This window comes from Symphalangus syndactylus, chromosome 20 (assembly GCF_028878055.3).
Source record: "Symphalangus syndactylus isolate Jambi chromosome 20, NHGRI_mSymSyn1-v2.1_pri, whole genome shotgun sequence".
Lineage (NCBI taxonomy): Eukaryota > Metazoa > Chordata > Mammalia > Primates > Hylobatidae > Symphalangus > Symphalangus syndactylus.
The window spans coordinates 46966194-46991571 of record NC_072442.2 but is presented as its reverse complement, the minus strand read 5'-3'; the positions used below and the strand labels follow the sequence as shown (position 1 = coordinate 46991571).

Genomic DNA, 25378 nt, shown 5'->3' with positions numbered 1-25378 from the left:
GGACAGCAGATGACAAATCTCCACTTGCCTGTGGCAAGAGTTCTGTGTGTACATTTAAACATGGGTGTGTGCAATTTTCAGAGGATCCACTTCTGCCCAAACAGTTTGGTGCAGCGGAGCTGGGCAGTTGCCGACTTTTCCTATCTTGATCCCTACTCAGTGTAACAATTTATCTGTACAACTGATTCCATCACCAGGATCTTTAGACCCCTCTGCTCATTCAGCCAATCACAAGCACTTATCCACAGGACACCGCCAATGATGCCATTTACTAAGCAGTTACTATGTGCTTGGCCCTAGTGAGTACTGGGTTAGCTTGTTTGAACCCCATGGCAACCCGTGAGACAGGTACCATCATACTCCAAGTTATGGATGACAAAAAACTCTCCAAGCAGCTAAACAACATGGCTTAGGTCTCACAGTGAGCAGGGAGCTGGGACTTGTGCCCAGGAGGCCCGATCAGAGCCTACCTCCTTAACCATTAGGCCAAACTGCCTCCACATGCAGAACACTGCCCTGCACTGGGGACCTGGGGGAGGGGTAACAGTGCCTGATGAAATATAAAAAAAGCAAAGAAAATTCAGGGAATATACCTGGAAGTTGTTCGAGTTTGTATTTTGCTGAAGCCCAGTCTATCTGCATGCTTACAGAAAGTTTCCTAACCGGAGAACCCAGAAAGCTCAAAACCTGTCCTGGGCCAGCCTCAAATTCCTCCTCACACTCAGTTGGGAGCCATCTGGGCAGGCAGGGAACCTGGCAGAGATGGCAGGAGCATGGCACCTGGAGACAGGAAAGGAATTCTTGGACAGCAACCTCTTTGGCAAGGCAACAGGGGCAAGACAGAGGATTCTCAGGTAGCCCCAAGGCACCACAGTATAACGGAATATTTATTGCAAAGCCTGGGCCCCAGGAAGTGAGAAAAGCCTCCCGGGCCCATCTTTGCCAAAGGATTCTTACATGAGGACTTGCCTATGCCCACCCGACTCAATCCACACCCACAATCTCAGAGCTGGCCTCATCAGTGGGCGCCAACGCTTTCACCTTGCCAAGGTACAGAACCTAAGCTGGGGATCTGATGTCCCTAAACCTCAGAGACTTGACATTGGCCACACTGAATCTACATCTTGATCCCCAGTCTTGATTTCCAGCTTTCCCTGGGTCAATCAAACCAGCTGCCTCGTCATATGGCAGAGCAGTCCAGAAACCCTGGATTAGGGAGAAGAGGTTTAAGGACCTTAGGAAGAGATATTTGTTCTTTGTTTTATAAACAGAGCACCAATGTAGAGTGAAATGCCTTGCTCTCTGTGTCAGGGCCAGATAAGAAATTGAGAGCTTTAACTCCACATCTCCCTAACCTTATTCTGGGTCATGCTCCAATTACAGACTCTTGTAAAAATTCATTTGTGAGACAGTGGTTTTGGAATCAATATTCTACTGGGTCAATGTTATAGATCATATTTGGGTTCCCAGACTAGTCCACAATGGCCAAGTAAACCCACATGTGGCTGAGAGGGGAGGGAACTAGTATCAGGCACCCAGCCCCACCACCCACTGGCTCTGTGACCTTTAGCAAGTTACTAACCCTCTCTGTGCTTCAGTTTCCCCATCATGGACAAATAACAGCACCTGCTACATAGGGGAAGTGTTGTGAGGATTAAATGAGATAATCTTAGCAAGCACTTAGAATAGGGCCTCCTAAAAGACACTCAATGAATGTAATTAAGATAGCGGTGCCATTGTCAATCCCAGCAGTGGTGACATTGGGGCTGGGTCATATTTTGATGTAGGAGACTGTCCTGTGCCTTGTAGGATGTTTAACAGCATTCCTGGCCTCTACCCACGAGATGTCAGTAGCACCCTCCCCGAGTTGTGAAAATAAAAACATCTCTCTAGACATCTCAGTGGCCCCCTGTTGCGAACCATGGTTTTACAGGAAAACAGCTGAGAGTCCCTGCTGGAACATAAGGACTCGTCTCCCTGCTGCAGCCCAGCTCGTGAGGCTGGGGTCTTCTCTTCCCGTCACCTGCTGAGGTGCCCCCCAAACACCAGCTCCATGTCACTAGTGGAAGCACCTAACTCCTGGGCATGGCAAGTTAGGAGTGGCCAGCGGGGTGTTTCTGGGAGTGTGAGGGGGCTTTGGGGGTCTCTGAACACGGTGATGACGAAAGTGGTGGTGGAGGAAGGAGCAGAGTCAAACGCAGTTTCCCACCCGCTTCCCACTATATTTCCCCATTTATCCTTCATGGATAAAATTCACTTGGTATGGACCGAATACCTCTTGTATGTCTAGCACTGTATTAGGCCCCTACGGCTGTTTTTATTTGTTTTTGAGTGATTCTTTTTCAAGGAGGGAGTAAGGAAAATGCTAAATAAATACATCAATAGAAGGCAAGGTCCAGTTGGAAAATTATCACATGTCCAACTGGAAAAATAACACGTGTTCGTACATATAGCCACAGAGCTACTGAAACCACACACATAAATGCTGAGGGAAAGTGGAATAAAACAGTTTCTTTAAATTTTCAACAAATGGACTGTAACAACGGATGTTAAAAAGGCAGAAAGAAAACCACAATCTTATCACATCTCCAGGCTGGCACTGACCTCCAAGGGCATGAGAGTCAAAGGGCACGTTTAATAGGCCACTTTTTCCAACCGGCATAAATGATAACCTTTCCTCAATCAAACCGATTCTAAGTTTTCTAGCAATTTATGGGCAGTATCCATTTCTTCTGTTCCTGTCGGACGAGCAATGCCTGATATTAGAAACCACTTAAAAGCCACGCCCTTCCAGCAGGAACAGTCATGGACTGTCACTCATCCAAAACCCAGCAAAGCCAACAAGCCCCTTCCCCAAATCGTCCAAAGGTGAACCCAAGAGCCAAGCCAGGTTATTGCTGTATAAACATCTGTTAGAGAGGCAAACTTGGCCAAGGAATGGATGAGCTTCAAGAGTCACTCCGGAACTGCGTAGCGGGGGGTAGGGGCGGGGGATACACTTATCTGTTTATCCATTAATTTGTTTATGTAGAGGGAGGATTTGGAGATGGAAAATAAACAATTCTTATACAGTAAATATAAGCAGCCATCACAAAACACAAAATGACATCCCAGAATCAACCGCGGTAGGAAAGACATTTCCCTGTCTCCTGTAGGATGGGTCAGTTAAGGGGGCGAGGGGGATCAGATAGAACTCAAATTGGTCCTGCTGAGCCTGGAGCCTGAGCGCGCAGAGGGGTGAGCTGGGCAGTCGCTGTCGGAGCCCCCATCATCCCTTCCAGCCTGGACCATTCTGAGACGGAGGTTTGGAGTTACAGGTGTGTGACCGCCAGAGGGTGAGAGGAGTCACTCGCTCGGAATGTAAGAGCTCTCGCCTGCTGGGGATGGGGAGGAGTCGTCGATGGCCCCAGGATCCGTGCCCAGACATTTCCAGAGGCGCAGCAGCTGGTTCAGCACCCCACCGTCATCCGCGCAAAAAAGCTGCATCCCTCGAGGTCCTGGAGCGAAGCCATTTCCTTAAAGCGCGCGCAGAGCCAGGATGGAGTTTCCTACGAAGGACCGTCCCCCTGAGGTTCCTCCATTAACAGCGCCCCCGGCCTTGCCACCGCAGCGGCCCCACCAAAGCGCCAACACATTTCAAAATGGAGCGAAATCGCAGAAGCGCGGAGCGCGCTTTGTTCCCAGCATTGGGCTAAATGCTCTCATCCCCACCGGGCTCCCTTTCCTCCAAAGGCAGGACGTGACATCTCTGCTCGAGAGATGGCAATACGCAGCCGTGGCCGCGGGCTCCCCTTTTCCAGGGCCACCCCGAGACCCTCGCTCCATCTGGAAGGGGAATCCCGCGCCCAGCTCTGGGGGCGAGGAAGGAGAGAAGATGCTTGAATCGATCCCTGAGCCGCTCTGCAACCCCTCGCGGCGGGCCCAGCCATGCGAGGAGCCTCGCAGCACCCAGGCTCCAGCCCTCTACGGCACCGTCGAGGAGGGTCGGCCTGGTCCCGGGCGAGCAGCCAAGCCATTCCCCATAAATTCAGATCAACCTGGGCGGCCCGCGTGGAGGATTCAGCTCTTAGATGCTCGTTCGTCTCAGAAGTGCGCCCCCCGCACCAGTTTTCAGCGATAGAATTAACCAGAAAACCGCACGTACCAGGTTCATCACAGGAGGGCGAGGCTCGGATTCGTTGGCCAGGAGTTCCCCTTGCCGCCCCAGACTCGGTTTTGGGGGCGCGGTGAACTTGGACACAGGTGAAATTTATTTAAGATAAATAATATTAATCAGTACGGACATAATATTAATAAAAATACACCCAGGGCCGCCTATCTGAGTGTCTGCGGCCTCCAGGGGCCAATTAGAAAGAGCCTAAGGCGGAGGGGTTGGGGGCTTCCTCCCGTGTCCTCCAGGAGGCCGACTGGGCGCGGCCCCCCCTACCCCAGGGTCCCCAATCTCCGCAGGGAAGGGGTGAGGCCAGCCCCAAGATCCCCTTTCCGGGCGCCTGTGGTTCCCATGGCAATCCTCCCTCTGTGCCCCGTCCAGTGGGCTCAGAAAGATGGGTGTGGCCGCAGCACCAGTAACCTTATACCCCCTCCTCACATTCTCCGGCCAGGCGAAGCAACAGGGCGTAAAGCCGGAGAGGCCCTGCCAGGGCTCCCCACCCACCCCCGGATGGGTAGCCAGCGTCCCTCGCTGGGCAACCTGGTGTGGCGTGGCCCTCAGGACACTTGGGGTGTAGGGAGGGGCGAGATCCCTCTGCCGCCGCCCGCAGCGCGCACGGAGACTCGAATCTCATCCCTTCAGAAGCTTCCCGGCGCCAGCAGACTCCGAGACGAGGCTGCGCGCGGTCACGCCCGTTCCATGCGTGCCGGCGGTCTGGGGGTTGACTCGGGTTCATCGACCCCAGCAAGCCTCGAGATCCAACAATGGGCTCGGAAATGAGGAGCGAAAAAGGAAAGAGAGGCGCGTGGGCGTAGGGGGGAGGTTGGCTAAACACCCTCAGAATAAAAGCCAGAAACCAGGGCTGGGAGCGCAGATCACGTAACCTCTACAGACAAAGCAAAGAGCCCCCTTAGAAGGTGCTGGGCGAACGCCCCCAGTGCTCACGCCCGCAGCAGCAAAACGCCAAGATTTCAGTGCTGATTGCCCCCCTCCCTTTAATGCCAGGCCCCGCCCTGTCCTACGAAGCCCGGCCACCCGGTTTGGCATGGCACCGTAAAGACGTGACACGCTGAAAAAAGATGGCACCTCGCGTTCCGAGGGGGAAAAAAGGGGGGGGTGGGGGCGGGAGTGGGAGGAGGCACAGCCTATCCTCCCCCCTCCTCGCCCACCAGGGTCCACACCCACTGCCGCAGTGAGGGGCGAGCCCTGCGCGCCAGCCCCGCGCCTCCGGCAGGGAGCGCACACGCCGGGCGCCCTGCGCTCCGAGCGCTGAGAAAGAAATCCGCCCTGAGATGCACCTGCAGCCCCGCGCCCATCCGTGCATGGCTGCGGCTGTGCGTGCCGGCGAGCGGAGGCCAGCGGCCGCCGAGTCCATCCATATCGCCAGGCCAGGTGAACCCTGCCTTTGCGAGCGTGAACACTGGGATCCGCGCACTGTTCTCAGGCACGGCGCTGCTCGCGTCTCTGTGCCAGGCGTGCGCAGGGGGAAGGGCAACTAAAGTGACAGCGTCTGGACCCCTCCCCATCTCCTCGATTTCTCCCAGCCCCCAAATGTCCCCTACGGGTTTCTGAAGGAGGAAAAGGGGAGGGGGTCGGCCCTCGCCTAAAATCAGGGGCAGTGAAGGCCCTGTCGGAATCACTGCTCGGGAGGTGTAGGGAGGAGCGTGCAGGGAGTCATCTTTTCTAGAACCCGATCCACATCTTCCTTAGAGCTGATGGCGAACAGCGGCAGGGACAGCGGATTTGATTCGGTTTCGGGGGTCGTTATCGGACCTCTCCCCCCCACACACACACGCACACGCCCATTGCGGCAAAAGGCTGAGGTGGAGAGTGAAGGGCAGCCCCCTCCCCCAAGTCACCGCCGCCGCGCCCCACCCTGCCGGCACAGCCTCCACCTGGGGTCGGCGCGAAGCGGGTGATGAAGACCCTCCAGCACACACATACACGCGCGCACTCACGCGTGCGTGCATCCCTTGCTCAGGTCCCTTTCCAGGCCGCCCTGGCCCCAGCCCCCGAGCAGGGGAGGCAGGGAGGGGCCCTGCGGTGGCCCCGACCGATGCCCGGCGCACGAAGCCCCAGTCTGCGGAGGGGGAGGGCGAGGGGCGGCGGCGCAGGGGTGCACAGAGGCGGACGGCGAGGTAGATTTCGGAGCCGCGGCGCTTACCTGATAGTCGACAGAGGCGAGGACGGAGAGGACAGCGGAGGAGGAGAGGGTGGCTGTGGTGGCGGCGGCAGAAGGTGGGCGGTGGCAGCGGCGCTGCTGTTGGTGCCGGAGCTGGTGGGTGGCGGTGACTGCGAGGGCGCGCGCCGGCGAAGAGGGCGCGTTCCCGAGGCCGGCGGGCGGCGCAGGCGCGAGCAGCGGGAGCGCGAGCCTCCCCAGGGGAGGGGGCGGGCAGCGCGGCCTCCACGGGAGCCTTCTCCTCCGGCCACCAGTGGGCGCGCGCGAGCGCCCTGCCGCTCGGCCGTCCGGCGCCTCCCGGCTCGTTCCTCTCGGCGCTGCCCTTTCGCGGTCCCCCTCCCGCTACGCCTCAGGCCGCGGCGCTGACTGCAGCGCGCACGCGCGTTCCGTGGCGCACGCGCTCTCCCCGCCTCCTGTAGTTGGAGCCTTTGTCTCGTTGGAGGGGTGGGTGTCCTCCTTCGGGCCATGCGGGGTCGGGGCAAGGCCAGTGGCTCCGCCGCTGGGTCCGCTGCCCTTTACTTTCAGTCAGCCTGGGGCGGTGTCCTCTCCTAGAGAGGTCCTGAGCGGCCTTCCACGTGGCCGGCCCCCGAGTCCGTCACCCCTGACCCTCCTAGTCCCGAAACCGCCCCCCTGGCTAAGGTCTCTTTCCCCCAAGCTGCTTCCTTTCTCCTTGCTTTTTTCCCACCTTTTTTGTTACTGACCAAGGTGAATCCTTTCCTTAACAAATCGGCTTAAAGCAAACTAACTCAGTTACAATACAGTAGAACTGTACTTAAAAAAAAAAAAAACATTTGAATCTATGATGTATCCGTTACGTTAGAAAAAAAATCTTAAATTAGACGAATTTCAAATAGTGCTTAACACATCGCAGAGCATTTGCACATAGTTATTTGTATCACGTCTTTTGAAACACCTTTATGCTGTAAGAAGAGCTTGAAGTCTGAATGTTTAAGGGCCAGCTAGAGATTGTCCCCTGGAAGGTGCACCTCAGCCTGAAACTGATCAGTGGTCCTCATTCTGCTGGTCACCCAGGCCCCAGGCTTTGGCCTTAGCTTGGATTTTTCATTTCCCCGACATCAAGTTTAAGCTCTGGCAGTGGGAGAATTTCTATGTATGGGGGTTTAGGGCAGCCATCTCCTAGGGAGATGGGAAGTTGTCATGAAGCTCCAATTTGCATAGCTCTTATATTCTTTTTAAAAAAGTCAACATATGTTATAGATTAATAGAAAAAGCAAGTAAAATGCTTTATTCACACAGTTTCTGGAACTGACCTTTTTCTTTTCTTTTTTTTTTGAATCCATATTAACTTTATTTTTAAACAGAGGGGCATATACCCAAAGAAGTAGGAGTGAGAACCACCGTGGGGGCTTGCTCAAAGCAATCTACCGTAGCCGTCTGACTACAGAATGTCTCATGAGCCAGTGGCCTGGGGATGGAGCTGCCCCTTGATGGTGTACACCTTAGAAAAGTCAGTGGAATTGACCTTTTTTTGGAGACAAGGTCTTGCTCAGGCTGGAGTGCAGTGGCACAATTGTAGCTCACGGCAAGCTTGAACTCCTGGGGCTCAAGCAATCTTCCCACCTCAGCCTTCTGAGTTGCTGGGACTACAGGTGGGTACCACCACACCTGGCTAATTTTTTTTTTTTTTTTTTTTTTAGAGAGGAGGTCTTGCAATGTTCCCCAGGCTGCCTTCTAACTCCTGGGCTCAAGTGATTCTCCCACCTCAGCCTCCCAAAGCATTGGGATTACAGGCATGAGCCACTGCACTCAGCCTGGAATTGACTTTTTTTTGTTGTTGTTCTAACTGCCACCATCCTAGTTCAAGACCTTTATCTTGGTTCTGGACATGTAGGGACCTTAGTGATCTCCTTACTCTCCAATTTCTCCCTATATCAGCTCACCCTGCATCTGAAGTGATCATTTTATTTATTTATTTTTGTTTTTTGTATTTGTTTGCTTTGTATTTTTGAGATGGAGTCTCGCTCTGTTGCCCAGGCTGGAGTGCAGTGGCACAATCTCGGCTCACTGCAACCTCTGTTTCCCGGGTTCAAGCAATTTTCCTGTCTCAGCCTCCCAGCTACTGGGATTACAGGTATATGCCACCACTCCCGGCTAATTTTTGTATTCTTAGTAGGACGGGATTTCACCATGTTGGCCAGGCTGGTCTCGAACTCCTGACCTCAGGTGACCCAAGCTCCTCAGCCTCCCAAAGTGCTGGGATTACAGGTGTGAGCCACCACACCTGGCCTAGATCATTTTAATTATGGCAATCTCTTGCTCAAAAATATGTAAAAGCTTCTAACTGCCTCCTAAATTAAGTTCAACCCCTTAGTTTAGCTTTCAAGTGTACCCCCCATGCCCCGACCCCCCATCATCTGAGCCCTTGTCCTCCCATTTTTTTTCCCACCTACTCTGTAGCCAGCTGAAGTGGCTTGACTAGAACTCTTTCCCACCTCTGTAATTCTGAGGTTTTCCTTTGCCTGCAAAGGTCCTTGTTCTTTCTTCACCCACCGGTAGTCTACCTAACCTTCAAACCCTAGCTCAAATTTTACCAAACCCTTCCCTAATCACCCCAACTGGAAGAGACATTTCCAGTCTCTAGAAGGAGTTCAGCAAAGTTACTCTTCTTCTCTCTGAAAGTGGGAAGGGGGTGGAATCAATATCCATCTGCAGCATTGAAATGTGGTTATTGTCCCCAATAGTTTCCCTTTTTTTTGGTGTGGGGATTATATGTACTTGTCCATTACCATTTACATGATGTAGACATTCCAAATAGGTGCTTCAAGAGGCATTGCAAGGTTCTACCACTTTTACTCTTCCTTCCTGCCACCAGAATGGCGTGGCTCCGGAGAGCTGTTCCTTCAGCTTAGATCTCAGGATGGAAAAACTCGAGGAAGTACATGTCACGTGAGCAAGAAATAAACATTTGGGGCTGGGCGCAGTGGCTCATGCCTGTAATCCCAGCACTTTGGGAGGCTGAGGTGGGTGGATCGCTTGAGGTCAGGAGTTCAAGGCCAGCCTGAGCAACATGGTGAAATCCTATCTCTACTAAAATCACAAAAATTAGCCAGACATGGTCGCGCATGCCTGTGTTCCCAGCTACTCGAGAGGCTGAGGCAGGAGAATCGCTTGAACCCGGGAGGCAGAGGTTGCAGTGAGCTGAGATTGCGCCACTGCACTCCAGCCTGGGTGACAGAGCAAGACTTGGTGTCAAAAAAAAAAAAAAAAAAAAAGAAAAGAAATAAACATTTGTTGTGCAAGCCACCGAGATTTCAGGAGTTGTTACCACAGCAAAGCTGATTGATACAGGAATTAAATGAGGGGTGTGTGTGTGTGTGTGTGTGTGTGTGGGTGTGTATAAAGTTTCTTACACAGCGTCTGACAAATAGTCATTAAACTATCATACTATTATAAATACTATACTATTACACTATTATAAATACTAGTTATTTCATTATCATCTTTGTAATAATGCTTTTGCTATACATTATTTTATTTCTATACGTAAAATAAACTGTAGCAGTCAAATCAACACTCATCTACATTCAAATTTCACGTTTCTCCCCCTCTAAGATAACAGTATAATTGAGAACTGACAGAGACCTAATGACACTGTGGTCCCCTCACACTGAATGGTCACATTTGCCTAAATTGAAATAATGAATGCTAGAAACAATCTTAAGCAGATCTGTCATTTTAACTATATGTGATGTAGAGTTGAATGTTCATTCCACATAATTTAGTCAATGTAGGTAACTAATGGCTCACACTAATTCAGGCCAAGAAAATGCATTCCCTCTCTTTCTTCCTGTCCCTTTCTCTTGCTGAAAGAGAAATCTCATGGCCGCATATGTTACACAAACATGCCCACTTATGTAGGACCACAGAAGGCAGAATAGCAGAGAAGAAAGAAAACTGGAGAGTTGGGTCCTGATCCTAGCCATCTTGTATGACCTTAGACAAATTCATTACCTTCTCTGGGTTTTCAATTCCTTTATTTAATGGTGTTCCAGATGTGGTTAGGACTGAGATCAATATATCTATAGAATTTGGAGACTCTGCCACTAAATCTATTCACAAAGCAAGCTAAACTGTCATAATAAATAGACCCCAAAACATAATGGTTCAAACCAACTCTTCGAGCAGTCTTGGGTGAGTGATCCAGGTTGGTAGCCAGCCTTCTCCGTGGAAGGTTTGGGACTCAAGCTCCTTCCATTTGCAGCCTACACCACCCCTGAGGGACTTGTTGTTTGCTTGTTTGAGGCAGGTTCATCATTTAGAGTCTCCAGTTGGGAGGAAGAGAAGGAGCTTATGGAGGAAACACACTGGCTCTCTTAGAGGCTGGAAGTGGCATCTGATCATGTTCCACTGTTAGAACTTAGTCACATGGCCATCCCTAAGCACAAGGAATACCAATGTATGTAGGAGAGTTGTGGGCCCAGGAAGAAGAGGAGAAAGGATTTGGGTGGAACCTAGCCTCTGCCATATATACTTTTTATGTGGAGTGGGAGGTGTGCTAAAAAGAACCTGGGAAAAGAACCTGAACTTGTCTATCATGAGATTCAGACATATGTGAATAGGCTATGATGTGGGAGGTGGGGAGAGAGGTAGAGAACTAGGAGAGAAGGATAAAAACCAGATTTTCAATTAAATGCATGAAAGAGAAGTCATCATTGGATACTTCTGTGTCAGAGAGTATTTAACCTTTTTTATATCGTGGCACTCTATGGCAATATGATAAAAGCCCTGTCTCAGAAGAATATTTTTAAATGCATAAAATAAGATCTATAAGATTATAATGGAAACTCTTATGTACAGTTATCAAAATATTTAAATGTCTGTGATATCGTATGTGATGGACATGGAGATGGAGATGTGCTTCCCAGATTCCTCTATAGGGAAGGACTTGTTCCAGCCACTGGGAGTGCTGTTGGCAGACAGGCTTCAGCCCTCTGTCCCTTTAGGGATTGTCTCGGCTGCAAGAGTCACCTTGTTGCAGGGAGACCACGCTGAGTGACTGACAGAGGTGGGGGTATAAAGACCCAGTCATGTTGGCCCCACACTGGGAAAGTCTGATGGCCCTTTTTAACTCCAGAGCTCCCCGTGCCAGCCAGGCAGTTGTTGGGTTGAATCACAACTCAACTTCCTCCTCTGCTCGGTCCTCCTTCCTTCCCCACTTCCTCTGGTATTGATTTTCCATTCTAATAAACATTCTGGGCTGGGTGTGGTGGCTCACGCCTGTAATCCCAGCACTTTGGGAGGCAGAGGCAGGTGGATCACTTGAGGTCAGGAGTTTGGGAGCAGCCTAGCCAATATGGTAAAACCCCGTTTCTACTAAAAACACAAAAATTAGCTGGGTGTGGTAGCGCACACTTGTAGTCCTAGCTACTCGGGAGGCTGAGGTAGGGGAATCACTTAAACCCAGGAGGTGGAGGTTGCAGGGAGCTGAGATCGTGCCATTGCACTTCAACCTGGGCAACAGAGTGAGACTCCGTCTCAAGCCCAAACACACAAACAACAACAACAACAACAAAAACAAAACAACACTCTCTATCCTGAACTCTCTGCCTCTTGGAGAACTCAACCCAGAATAGTTGGTTGTTAGGAGTGGTCTAGGAAAGCAGATGATAAGGTGAGTTTTAGAGCTGGATCACTTGCTCCCTGGCTGCCAGCGAGGACTTTATTGCTTGTAGCAGTTGGAGTACAGATAGTCCTTGACCCAAAGTGGCAGTCCAATTGTTAAAGTGGTAAATTGAGATGGTATGCTGGTGGAAGAAAGTGCACTAGCCAGTGTGATATATCAGATGTTTGAGAAACATGTGGAAAATAGTAGCTGAGGACAGCATAACTGGGTGACTACTGAACTTAGGTTCAACCGAATAATCATGCTCCAAAGAAAGTTAAGCTTCTGATATGGTTTGGCTGTGTCCCCACCCAAATCTCATCTTGAGTTGGAGTTCCCATAATCCACACATGTTGTGGGAGGGACCTGGTGGAAGGTAATTGAATCCTGGGGGCAGTTACCTCCATGGTGTTCTCGTGATAGTGAGTTCTCACGAGATCTGGTGGTTTTGTAAGGGGCTTACCCCCCTTTGCTTTTCCTGTCACCACGTGAAGAAGGATGGTTTGCTTTCTCTTCTGCCATGATTGTAAGTTTCCTAATGCTTCCCCAGACATGCTGAACTGTGAGTCAATTAAACCTCTTTCCTTTGTAAATTACCCAGTCTTCGGTATATCTTTATTAGCAGCATGAGAACAGACGAATGCAGCTTCCAAGCAAGGTAGGCCTGCTAAATCAAGGTCAGAGCCCTTGTTGGGAAAGGATGGGACCCTGACATGTGAAACAGGGACATCTGAGTTGATGCCCCTGAAAATCTTGGATTTCCAGATTCTCTTGAATGCTCTGAGCCTGCAGAAGTGCCCTTCCCTGGCTCCTACTCAAAAATGCCAAGGCTTTTTCCCACAGTCAGCAAGGAACCCACCTCCCCTCCTGGCCATGAAATGTAAACTAGGATTAAGTCACAGTATAACTCGGGGACATGATGGGCCTAATAAAGGAGAAAAGGGATTATACCCCAAAGTAGCTGCAAGACCTAACCAGCATACACCAGCAAGAAGCTGGGAAGGACATGTGGGACTGAATGCTGAGGGTGCTTGATCAAGGTGGCCAGAACATGAGATTGGATAAGGGAGACTGTGTTGACTTGGGAGCATTCTATCCCATAATACACAATTTAACATCCTGGCAAAGGCTCCCGGAGATTCTATGAACTCACTCGTAGCCCGCTGGGTGCGGTGGCTCACGTCTGTAATCCCAGCACTTTGGGAGGCTGAAGCAGGTGGATCACCTGAAGTCAGGAGTTTGAGACCAGCCTGGCCAACATGGTGAAACTCTGTCTCTGCTAAAAAAAAAAAAAAAAAAAAAAAAATACTAAAACAAGCTGGGCACGGTGGCGAATGCCTGTAATCCCAGCTACTCGGGAGGCTGAGGCAGGAGAATCTCTTGAACCTGGGAGGCGGAGGTTGCGGTGAGCCGAGATCCCACCATTGCACTCCAGCCTGGGCAACAAGAGTGAAATTCTATCTCAAAAAAAAAAAAAAAAAAAGTCAACAGTAGTGTACAGTGATGTCCTAGGCCTTCACATTCACTCACCACTCACTTGCTGACTCACCCAGAGCAACTTCCAGTCCTACAAGTTCCATTCATGGTAAGTGTCCTAAACAGAGGTACTGTTTTTCAACTTTTTATTTTATTTTATTTTTTGAGATACAGTCTCACTCTGTCTGCCAGGGTAGAGTACAGTGTTGCAATCATGGCTCACTGCAACCTTGAACTCCTGGGCTCAAGCAATCCTCCCACCTCAGCCTCCTGGGTAGCTGGGATTGCAGGTGCATGCCACCACACCTGGCTAATTTTTTATTTTTTGTAGAGACAAAGTCTCACCGTGTTGCCTAGGCTGGTCTTGAACTCATGGGCTCAATGATCTTCCTGGCTGGGCCTCCCAAAGTGCTGAGATTACTGGCATGAGCCGCTGCGTTTATACTGTTTTATACTGTTTTTACTGTACATTTACTATGTTTAGACACATTTAGATATACAAATACTTACTATTGTGTTACTGTTGCTGCAGTACTCAGTACAGTAACATGTTGTACAGGTTTGTAGCCTAGGAGCAAAAGGCTATACCATATAGCCCAGGCATTTAGTGGTACCTAGTGCCATCTAGGCTGTGTAAGTGCACTCTATGACGCTCACATGAAGAAATCACCTAATGAAACGTTTCTCAGAACATATCCCAGTCTTTAATTCATTGCAGCAGCAATAGAAAACAAATCCTGACAGGAAAAAATACATGGGTTTGGGAACCAAGGGTGAAAACTGAAGTGGCCCCATTTACCGACACAGCCTTACAACTCTAAGCTCTTCAGGGTTAGAGGTCCTGGTCTCCCAAAGAGAAAACTTCCACCAAGGGACACAGCACAGTTTTGTTGAACTATCAGCTGTGGCTGCTGCCTGAGCCCTTCTGGTTCGTTATGTCCAGACATCAGCAGGCAAAAGAAAAGTTACCATCTTGGAAGGGATAATTAACTTTAGTCATTAGCAGGAAGTAGAGCTGCAATTATACAGTGCAGCAGGGAGGAACACGTTTGTTACCTGGGCACTGGTTGCTACTCCCTTGCCCAACCATGATTGCTAAGGGACAGCAATTTCTCTTATTTGTCTCTCACGTAGAAGTCCAGAATTAGGAGTCAAAGGCTGTTTTAGAAGCTCCAAGACCATCAGGGAGCTCTTATCCAGCTAAATGGTTTCTCTACCATCCTTAGCATGCTACCTCATAGTCCAAAACAGCTGCCTGAGCTCCAGTCATCACATCTGCATTCTAGCCCCCAGAAAGAAGGAAGAGATGAGGAAGAGAACAACTTTACTTTAAGGACATTTCCTGGAAGTCACATATGACATCCTTGCTAAAATCCTATTGGCCAGAATTTAGACATTACCACATAAAGTTGCCAGTGAGGCTGGAAAATATATTTTTATTACAGGGACTTCTGTCCAGCTAAATACCAGCTACAGGAGGAGAAGGGGACATTGGGGAACAGCCACAATAATGCTAAGAGACCATCATACTTGGTAATTCCTCCCAGTTATCATCAGCAGCTTACTCTTTGAAATAGTTTCATGAAAACACTTTCATAAAAAGGCATTTTCTACTGAAACAGATGACAGCCTTCAAGACTAACATTCCTTTATTTTCTATTGTAAATTCAGACACCAAATTCAGGGCATATTTAGACAGACTGACGTGCATTTGTTTTGCCTAATTGTCTGCTAAGGGTGCTTTAATGAGACACGACAGCCCTCTCTCAAAGCCAATATTGGGAAATATCAATATAAAATACAGCTAAATTAGAGAGTATTAACATTACAGACAAATACTTCACTCTACAAATTGAACCATTACCAGGTTCCCCTAAGCGTCAGTTCTCCTGTTGCAAATGAAATGTGAGTTGATTTATGTGGACATTTTCAACGTCTTAATTATATAATGTGAGGCAGATCCATGCTTTCATTTCCCTGGACTTACCTCTCACTGATTATTGTTTAGACTCACATGTTCCTTTCTGTGTGTCTATTTCCTGGATACCTCCTTCCCACCTGCCCTTCCCTCCATTACCCTGCCAGTGACAACTGCCCCTTGTCCAGGTTTCCTGGGTTCTAGCAAGAAGAAGGTAACTGCAGATGAGGGTTTGAGTTACCCATGACTCAGCAGCATGACTCTATCATCAAAAAAGCAAGGATGATACTGGGGTCCAGAAATAGGGACAAGGCATCACGGATCCATGAGCTCATCTTCTCATCATATTTGGCTTTGTGCAGACACTCTGGATATCCTGGCATAGGGGAATGACAGATAATTTGAAGAGCACCCCAAATACAAAACTTGAAAAGGGTGAGCAGAAATCCCTTTCACATAAACCATGCTATCAGTTGTGAAATCCTACTTTATGGAAGATATAATTGGAAATTTTAAAGTTACCAAAATATTAAGATCTGAGTCAAATCTCATGACCTATAGTCTGGCATTGATACTTATTTTATTTAGATACAGGGTCTCACTCTGTCACCTGGGCTGAAGCGTAATACTGTGATCAGACCTCACTGTAGCCTTGACCTCCTGGGTTCAGGCGATCCTCCCAACTCAGCCATCTGAGTAGCTGGGACTACAAGCATGCACCACCATGTCTAGATAATTTGTGTGTGTGTGTGTAGACAGGTTCTCACTGTGTTGCCCAGGCTGGTCTTGAACTCCTGGGTTCAAGCTATCCTCCTGCCTCAGACTCCCAAGTAGCTGGGACTACAGGCATAAGCCACTGTTCCTGGCTTGGGCTTCATTTTTAACAAGCTGTTCTTTATTCGGAATAAAAAGAATTAGCATCTCTTTTTCTAAGTAATACTAAGTACAACCACTCACTGTTATTAGATTAGTATTCTGGTTTTTCTTTTGAAATCAGAGAGACAGGCTATTCATCTTTCCATCCATTCAACAAGTGTTTGAATGTCCCTGTACACCATGAATACAACGAGGACTAAGATCTCAAGTTTCTTACAATGTAGTGATTTGCAGGTGAGTTATTAATTTATATGCATATATATTTTGTTTGTTTGTTTGTTTTTTGTGACGGAGTCTTGCTCTGTCGCCCCGGCTGGAGTGCAGTGGCGCAATCTTGGCTCACTGCAAGCTCCGCCTCCCACGTTCATGCCATTCTCCTGCCTCAGCCTCTCGAGTAGCTGGGACTACAGGTGCCTGCCACCACGCCCTGCCAATTTTTTGTATTTTTTAGTAGACACGGGGTTTCACTGTGTTAGCCAGGATGGTCTCGATCTCCTGACCTCATGATCCGCCTGCCTTGGCCTCCCAAAGTGCTGGGATTACAAGCGTGAGCCACCGCGCCTGGCCTATTAATTTATATTGGTCTAGCTAGGCATGGTGGCTCACACCTGTAGTCCTAGCACTTTGGGAGGCAGAGGCGGGTGGATCACCTGAGGTCAGGAGTTTGAGACCAGCCTGGGAACATGGTGAAACCCTGTCTCTACTAAAAATACAAAAATTAGCCCAGTGTGGTGGTGCATGCCTGTAATCCCAGCTACTTGGGAGGCTGAGGCAGGAGAATCGCTTGAATCCGGGAGGCAGAGGTTGGAGTGAGCTGAGATTGTGCCACTGCACTCCAGCCTGGATGACAGCAAGACTGTCTCAAAAAATAAGTAAAAAATAAATATTTATATAGATTTCAAGAATTTGGGGATAACTACTCTGAAAAGGCTACATACTGTAGGATTCAACAATATGAAATTCTGGAAAAGGCAAAACTATGGAGGCAGCAAAAAGATCAGTGGCTGCCAGGGGTTAGCAGGGAGGGAGGGATGGATAGGCAGAGCACGGGGGATTTTTAGGGCAGTGAGACTCTTCTGTATGCTAGTATAATCGTGGATACATGTGATTGTATATTTGTCAAAACCTATAGATTGTACAACAGCAAGAGTAAGCCCTAATATAAACTACGGACTTTGGGTTATAATGACGTGTCAAGGTAGGTTCATGGATTGTAAGAAATGTACCGCTCTGGTGGGGGATGTTGATAACGCGGGAGGCTGTATAGAGCAGAGGGTATACGGGGATTTTCTGTACTTTCTGCTCAATTTTGCTGTGAACTTAAAATTGCTCTCAAAAGTAGTCTATGTTTTAAATTAAAAATGAAAAAATAGATGGGCATGGTGGCTCACGCCTGTAATCCCAGCACTTTGGGAGCCTGAGGCGGCAGACAGCTTGAGCTCAGGAGTTCGAGACCAGCCTGTGCAACATGGCAAAACCCTGTCTCTGCAAAAAATACAAGACTTATCCGGGCTTGGAGGCATGGCTGTCCCAGCTACTCAGGAGGCTGAAGTGGGAGGATCACCTGAGTCCGGGAGGTCGAGGCTGCAGTGAGCCCGGATCATGCCATTGCACTCCAGCCTGAGCAACAGAGTGAGAACCTGTCTCAAAAAAAAATTTTTTTTTTAAACATAACGGGAAATCCACAAAAATTGACGGTTAGATACCCCCTGAGAAGCTTCAAATGATCACTTTCAACTATTGTGTGTAGCAAAAATGAAAAAAATGAAATTCTAAGCAATAAATTATACACTTCAATGACAAATGAAAGTCCCTGCTGAGTTCAGCAGATCAGCTTGGAGATTATACTCTGAAGGAATTGTGTTCTATACCTTTTTTCCCCATACAGGAAACTATCTGTGCTTTCAAATACTACTTTTTTCTTTTTTTAAAGAAATACGTTTACACTGATGATTTCTAATATGTACTTTAAAATAGTAAATAAAACCTGTCAGCGCAATGTCTAGCATTTCAAACACGCAATTGCCCTAGAAGAATCCTGGGCCTGAGCAGCTCCAGGAGTTTACTTATCCCTCTGTTCTGGAAAATTCTGAAGCATCAGGCTGCCCAGACTGTTCTCTCAACGCATTGCTGGGTGGGCTGCTGCGTTTCTGTCTGCAACTGGTGGGTCCAAGACACACTGACTTCCTGACGCTCCTCCACGTAGGAATGAACGCAGAGAGTGTCAGTGCTGACAGCTGACACAGCAGGGAAACCCTGGGGGCTCTGAGGTTTCGCTCTTGTCTGGCTTGCCTGGCATCAGGAAATGAGCTGTAAGTCACCCTCTGACAGGCTGTCTCTAGGCTGACACAGTGTCTGTTTGGACACTGCTGTAGTGTAGTGTGGCTGTATATGACTTCCCATATCTTTAGCCTTCAACCCATAGATATCCCTAAATTCACTCATGTCTTTCTCCTATATTCGAGGAGAAATCTCTGTAGAGAAAGTAAAAATATTCTAGTAAAATATTCTCATGCACATAGTAGTCATTGGCTGTACGGAGAATTTAGGGGTTCATATTTATGGTTTGGATCCTCATTATTCATAATTCTAATATTTGCTAATCTTTCTACTTGCTAAAAATGGGTTTGTAACCCCCAAATCAAGGCTCAGGGCACATTTGTCGCTATTCATGGACATGTGCAGGGTGGCAAAGACTTTGCTTGCTCTGAGACGTGTTCCCAGCTGAACTCAAACAAAGCAACACCCTGCCTTCTTGTTCAGCTCTCATACTGTAATGAGTGTCCTTTTCATGGTCTATTTAGTGCCACATATTTTTTGCATTTCACTTTTGTACTTTTTATTGGTGATTTCATTGGTTGTTCTTTTATTTTGTTTTGTTTTGTTTTTGTTTTGTTTTTTTTGATGGAGTCTCACTCTGTTGCCCAGGCTGGAGTGCAATGGCACGATCTTGGCTCGCTGCAACCTCCGCCTCCTGGGTTCAAGCAATTCTTCTGCCTCAGCCTCCTGAGTAGCTGGGATTACAGGTGCCTGGCACCATGCCCGGCTATTTTTTTTTTTTTTTTTGTATTTTTAGTAGAGATGGGGTTTCACCATGTTGGCCAGGCCGGTCTCGAACTCCTGGCCTCAGGTAATCTGCCCACCTCAGCCTCACAAACTGCTGGATTACAGCTGTGAGCCACCATGCCCGGCCAATTTCACTGTTTAAAATGGCCCTCCAATGTGGTGCTGAAGTGCTGTCTAGTGTTTGTATGCTCAAGAAGGCTGTGATTGGGGCAGGCTTGGTGGCTCACACCTGTAATCCCAGTGCTTTGGGAGGCCGAGACAGGAGAATCACTTGAGGCCAGGAGTTAGAGGCTAGCCTGGACAACATAGTGAGACCTGTCTCTAAAAAAAATTTTTTTTAAATTAACTGAGTGTAGTGGCTCACACTTATAGTCCCAGCTACTCAGGAGGCTGAGATGGGAGGATCTATTGAGCCCAGGAGGTTGAGGCTGCAGTGAGCTATAATTGCTACACTGCACTTCAGCCTGGGCAACAAAGTGAGATCCTGTTTCTAAAGGAAAGAAAAAAGTAAAAAAGAAGTCTGTGGTGTGCCTTATAGAGAAAATATGTGCATTAGATAAGTTTATTCAGGTATGAGTTATGGTGCTGTTGGCTGTGAGTTTGATGTTAATGAATGAACAGCATATATTAAATAACATTTTAAAATAGAAATGCACATAAAAAGGTGATGTATTGATCAATTGATGATGATGTTATCAGAGGCCAGCAGGAATCTAATGCTGTATTTCCCCTAGGAGCCCCGGTTCAGCTTTCATTCATTCAGTGTTCATGGTAACTTCGTGGGACATGGCCACTGCAAATCCTTAAAATGGACCATAGCTTGGTGACGAGGGACAAAGCCCTAGAGCAGAGCCCCTTGACAGGGCAGATGTGGCCTCAGTTGGCCAGCTTGGTCTCACTCCTCACCATCCCCACTTTGCTGGCTACTATCCTAACACATCTTGCTCTCCACAGTTCAATGAATCACCAGTCTCTTTCATGCCTTTCACAGGCCCAGATCATTCTCTTATCTCTGCCTGAGTAGTCCCTGTGTCCTTCAAGGCTCAGCTCAGGGGCTCCTTCTCTGGAGGTCTCCCCTCCCTTTTTAGGGTCAGGAGTTGCCGTGGGTGTCCCACTCACCACACTCACCACGCTGGGGTATGATAGCCTGTGAACATACCTATGCCCACTCTCATGCGATGACTCAGAATGCCTGGCCTGTATTTTACTCACCATTGTACCCTCCACCCATAACACAGTTGTATTAGTCCATTCTCACACTGCTATAAAGATACTACATGGGTAGTTTATAAACAAAAGAGGTTTAATTGACTCACAGGTTTGCATGACTGGAGAGGCCTTAGGAAACTCACAATTATGGTGAAAGGCAAAGGGGAAGCAAGGCACGTCTTACATGGTGGCAGAAGACAGCAAAGGGAGAACTGCCAAACACTTTTTTTTTTTTTTCTGAGACAGAGTCTTGCTCTGTCACCGAGGCTGGAATGCAGTGGTGCAATCTCGGCTCACTGCAACCTCTGCCTCCCAGATGCAAGTGATTCTCCTGCCTCAGCCTCCTGAGTAGCTGGGATTACAGGCATGCGTCACTATCCCTGGCTAATTTTTGTGTTTTTAGTAGAGATGGAGTTTCACCGTGTTGGCCAGGCTGGTCTCGAACTCCTGACCTCAAGTGATCCACCTGCCTCAGCCTCCCAAAGTGTTGGGATTACAGGTGTGAGCTACCGTGCCTGGCCCTGGAACTGCCAAACACTTTTAAAACCATCAGCTCTTGTGAGAACTCCCTCACTATCATGAGAACAGCATGGGGGAAACCATCCCCATGATCCAATCACCTCCCACCAGGTCCTGCCCTTGACACATGAGGATTACAATTTGAGATGAGATTTGGGTGGGGATGCAAAGCCAAACCATATCAACAGCCCTGTATGCACAGTAGGTTCTTTGAAAATAGCTGATGAATGGCTGACAGACTGGATGGATGAAAGAACAGCCGGGTGAAATACTTCTGAGAAACAGGTGCTATTGTGGAGCATAGCATAGCCTGGGAGCTCAGTTTATTAGCAACCCAGAAAAGTGTTCAGTTAGCGGGGGTGGGGGGGTCAGGCGGGGGGGAAACAGGTACAGACCTAAGACAAATAGAAGAGATGCATAAACCCTTTTTAGAGGACCTAGCATGGAAAACGGCATTCAGGCTGTCTCTTCTGGCTTTCAAAAAGTCCTGAATCATTGTTTAGACTGAACAGCCTTTTATTAAATAACACTCACTCCCTTTCAAGGTCACTGTCAAGCTTTATTGCCTTCTGAGACGGACCAGAAGGAAACGTGAATGTCAAGGAGCAGGGGGCATCTCTTCGTTTCCCCCTCCCACTCCTGACTTTTGATTACAACTGAACGAGAGGCAAGAGGCCAGTAAGAGATCAGCAAACCCAATAATCCCTCGATAGTGACTTTTTCCTAAGCTACAGGCTGATTCAAACTGAACTGAAGCTGTTAAATTCCTCTTGCCAACAGCAAGGATACAGCACACACACACACACACACACACACCTCACACTTCCCTCCTATTCTTGGGCACATTGCACTTTCCTGGGTGTATATTGTTTGCTGTTTATCTTCTTAACTTCTCCTCCCAAAATCCTTTACCAGCCCCTTTCTGTCTCTTATTCCTTAGGTCCTGTGATGGCTCTTTAGAAGGGAGGCACAGGGCCAGGCCAGGAAATGCCTTTCGGTGCATTCGTGACCTCGTGTGCCTTTCCCCTTCCTCCTCTTTTCCCAGCCATCCTCCAAGCCAGTGATCCCCCCCTGCCTTCTCCTATCATCTGGGCCATCCTGCTGTGCAGCTGAAATCCTCACTCCACTCTGTGTGTGGGGGTGTGTGATGACATCAACAGTGACAAAACGAAAAGCGCAAGAACCCAAGCCCCAGTCTGATAACTTCTGAACATACTCTAGGGACTGCCCTGTTCAATCCTTTCATTTTACAGACAGGGAAACGGGGCCCCAAAGAGGAAAGGCCCTGGGTGATTTAGTGGCAGAGCCAGATTTGAAGTCAAGCTTGATTTGAAGTCAAGCTTGATTTGAAGTCAAGCTTGGTTGACTCCGCACCAAAATAGTGCCTGCCGGGCCAACTTGGAAGTTCTATTAGAGGAGAGTTCTCACCTGGGGAGATTTTGCCCCTGGGACATTTGTTGATGTCTGGAGACATTTTTAGTGTCACTGCTGGGAGGTAGTGCTCCTGACATTTGGAGAGTAAAGGCCAGTGGTAACCCATACCTGGTCCCTGGCCATGCCCAGGGCCCTGTGGCAGCTCACCTCATGGGCCTCCTGCATGCCTCTTACAGGGGCAGCTGTGGCCTCGTCGCTAACCCAGCACTCGGGGGTGGAACTCCAGGCAGATGTTTTGCTTGTTGTGTTTTGGGGATTTATTTGGTTTTTGTTTTGCTTCCCTGACCCCCGAAATGTGAACTTTGCATTACTCTGATCTAGAATTTCTGGACCATGGCACAATTTTAGACCACATACATCTTTGTTTTTTAATTAAAAAAATTTTTTTAGAGACAAGGTCTTGCTCTGTAGCTCAGGCTGGAGTGCAGTGGTGGGATCATAGCTCACTGCAGCCTTGAACTCCTGGGCTAAAGTGATCCTCCTGTTTCAGCGTCTTGAGTAGCTGGAACAACAGGTGGGTACCACCATGCCCAGCTAATTATTTTATTTTTTATTTTTTTTTGAGACAGGGTCTCACTGTGTCACCTAGGCTGGAGTGCAGTGGTGCGATATCAACTCACTGCAGCCTGACCTCCCAGGCTCAAGTGATCCTCCTGCCTCAGCCCCACAAGTGCCGGGCCTACAGGCTTGTGCCACGATGCCCGCTAATTTTTTGTATTTTTTGTAGAGACAGGGTTTTGCCATATTGCCCAAGCTGGTCTCGGCCTTCTGAGCTCAAGTGATTCTCCTGCCTTGGCCTACCAAAGTGCTGGGATTACAGAAGTGAATCACAGCGCCCAACCTTTTATTTTTACTTTTGTAGAGAAGGGTCTTGCTATGTTGCCCAGGCTGGTCTCAGACTCCTGACCTCAAGTGATTCTGCCGCCTTGGCCTCCCAAACCACTGGGATTGCATACATGAGTCACTGTGCCCGGCCAAACGTAAGTCTTATTGTGGGGGTGTCCTGTGTGTTGTAGGATGTGTAGCAGTTCCCCTGGCCTCTACCCACTAGATGCTATAGCACGTCTATCACTTTGGTCTAAATACCTATTCCTTATTCCTCAGTCCTGTCCAGGGCCTCTCTCATAATTGGTACTTAAACCTTTGGCTAATTGCCTTGGCTCTGGGCTCTCCTCAAAGATGCTGTTACCTGGACCTGGTATGAAGGTGGGATTCTGGCATGCAGCGTTGTGGGTACACTGAGTTCTGTGCCAGGCAACAGGGTAACCGTCCAGTGGGTTCACCTTGCCCGCTGACTAAACAGAGCTGATTTCTCAAGACAGGGGAATTGCAATAGAGAAAGAGTAATTCACGCAGAGCCAGCTGTGTGGGAGACCAGAGTTTTATTATTACTCAAATCAGTCTTCCTGAGGTTTCAGGGATTAGAGTTTTTAAAGACAACTTGGTCGCGGGGAAGCCAGTGAGCCAGGAGTGGTGATTGGTTAGGTAGGACATGAAATAATAGGGAATTGAAGCTGTCCTCTTGTGCTGAGTCAGTTGCTGGGCAGGGGCCACAAGATCAGATGAGCCATTTAATTGATCTGTGTGGTGCCAGCTGATCCATCAAGTGCAGGATGTGCAAAATGTCTCAAACACTGATCTTAGGAGCAGTTGAGGGAGGGTCAGAATCTTGTAGCTTTTAGCTGCATGACTCCTAAACCATAATTTCTAATCTTGTGGCTAATTTGTCAGTCCTAAAAAGGCAGTCTAGTCCTCAGGCAAGAAGGAAATTTCTTTTGGGAAAGCACTGTTATTGTCTTTGTTTTAAACTATAAACTATAATAATCTCCTCCCAAAGTTAGTTCAGCCTGTCCCCAGGAATGAACAAGGACAACTTGGAGGCTAGAAGCAAGATGGAGTTGGTTAGGTCAAATTTCTTTCACTGTCTCAGTCACAGGCGGTTTCAACAGGGCCACTCTCCTTTCCTGGCAAGCACAAGGAGCCCGAATTTCCTGGCCCCCTGGGGTTGCCTGGGGTCATGTGACTAGTTCAGACCAATGAGATGTGAAGGAAAGTGACAAACATCACTTCCAGGTTAGAGCATTTGCTTGCTTGTTCGAGGCCCTCCAGAATTCTCTCCGTTTGCTGGTAACTGTGGAAACTCCGAGCTCCCCACTGATCTCACAGAACACGTAGCATGAGTGGAAACCAAACTTTTGTCAAGCCATTGAGATATCAGCATTCTTACTACACAATAATCTAGCTGATCCTGACAACAAGGCGCATACACGGAAATTGGCCCATATTCAAAGAAAACATCCAGTTCAAACCAGTGATTGGCAGCCATTCAAACGCAAAGATTATATAGAGTTAAAGGAAAGCTCATGAAGTTAATTGACATTTTATTGAGTTAAAAACACCAGCAAGCTAAGAAAAACAATTTGTTTGTGTAATGTTTGGGTTGTTTACAAATTCAGAAGGTTCTGCACAGAGCATGAGCACAGTGAGTGCCCTTCTTCCTGCGCTGTGTGATAGGGGATTGGCTCTCCCAAAGCCATAGAGGGGCTTTTGTGTCCAACAATAGCATCTTGGGCCCCACGTGCTTTACTTGTTCATCCACAATAACTTCTTTCTCTTGCAAGTTAGGGCTGGTGACTTTGGGTTTGGAATATGAAAACAAAATTATGAACCAACTAAAGAAGAAAAATTATACTGAACGATTATAAATATAAGGGTGTATTCCTCTTTGAGGAAGACAAGCGTGAAACTCCAAACTAGATTAACCAGGTAGAGTGACCAGTGGCTGAAGGGAACCTTTTACAAAGAACTCCTTTAGCCCTCATTCCCATAGTGCCCTGAAGTGTTTATTTACAGGTCCCGAAATGCCCTAGCTAGTGGTGATGGCCAGAGAAATGTAAAGCTGGGATTCATGACCACTGAAGATCAATC

At 48.3% G+C, this 25378-nt stretch overlaps 1 protein-coding gene across 11 annotated transcripts in view; it reads right to left on the bottom strand.

Moving 5' to 3' along the window:
- The window catches only part of MAPT (microtubule associated protein tau), a 129665-nt gene extending 122977 nt beyond the window's left edge, over nucleotides 1-6688 (bottom strand). For 2 of the 11 annotated variants that reach the window (XM_055257661.2, XM_055257663.2), the window contains exon 1: nucleotides 6315-6538. The gene's annotated coding sequence lies outside the window, so the exon portion shown is untranslated. Of the gene's footprint in view, nucleotides 1-6314 lie in introns of all 11 variants that reach the window. The other 9 variants (XM_055257655.2, XM_055257665.2, XM_055257662.2 and 6 more) reach the window with 9 other exon arrangements.
- Nucleotides 6689-25378: the final 18690 nt, after the last annotated feature.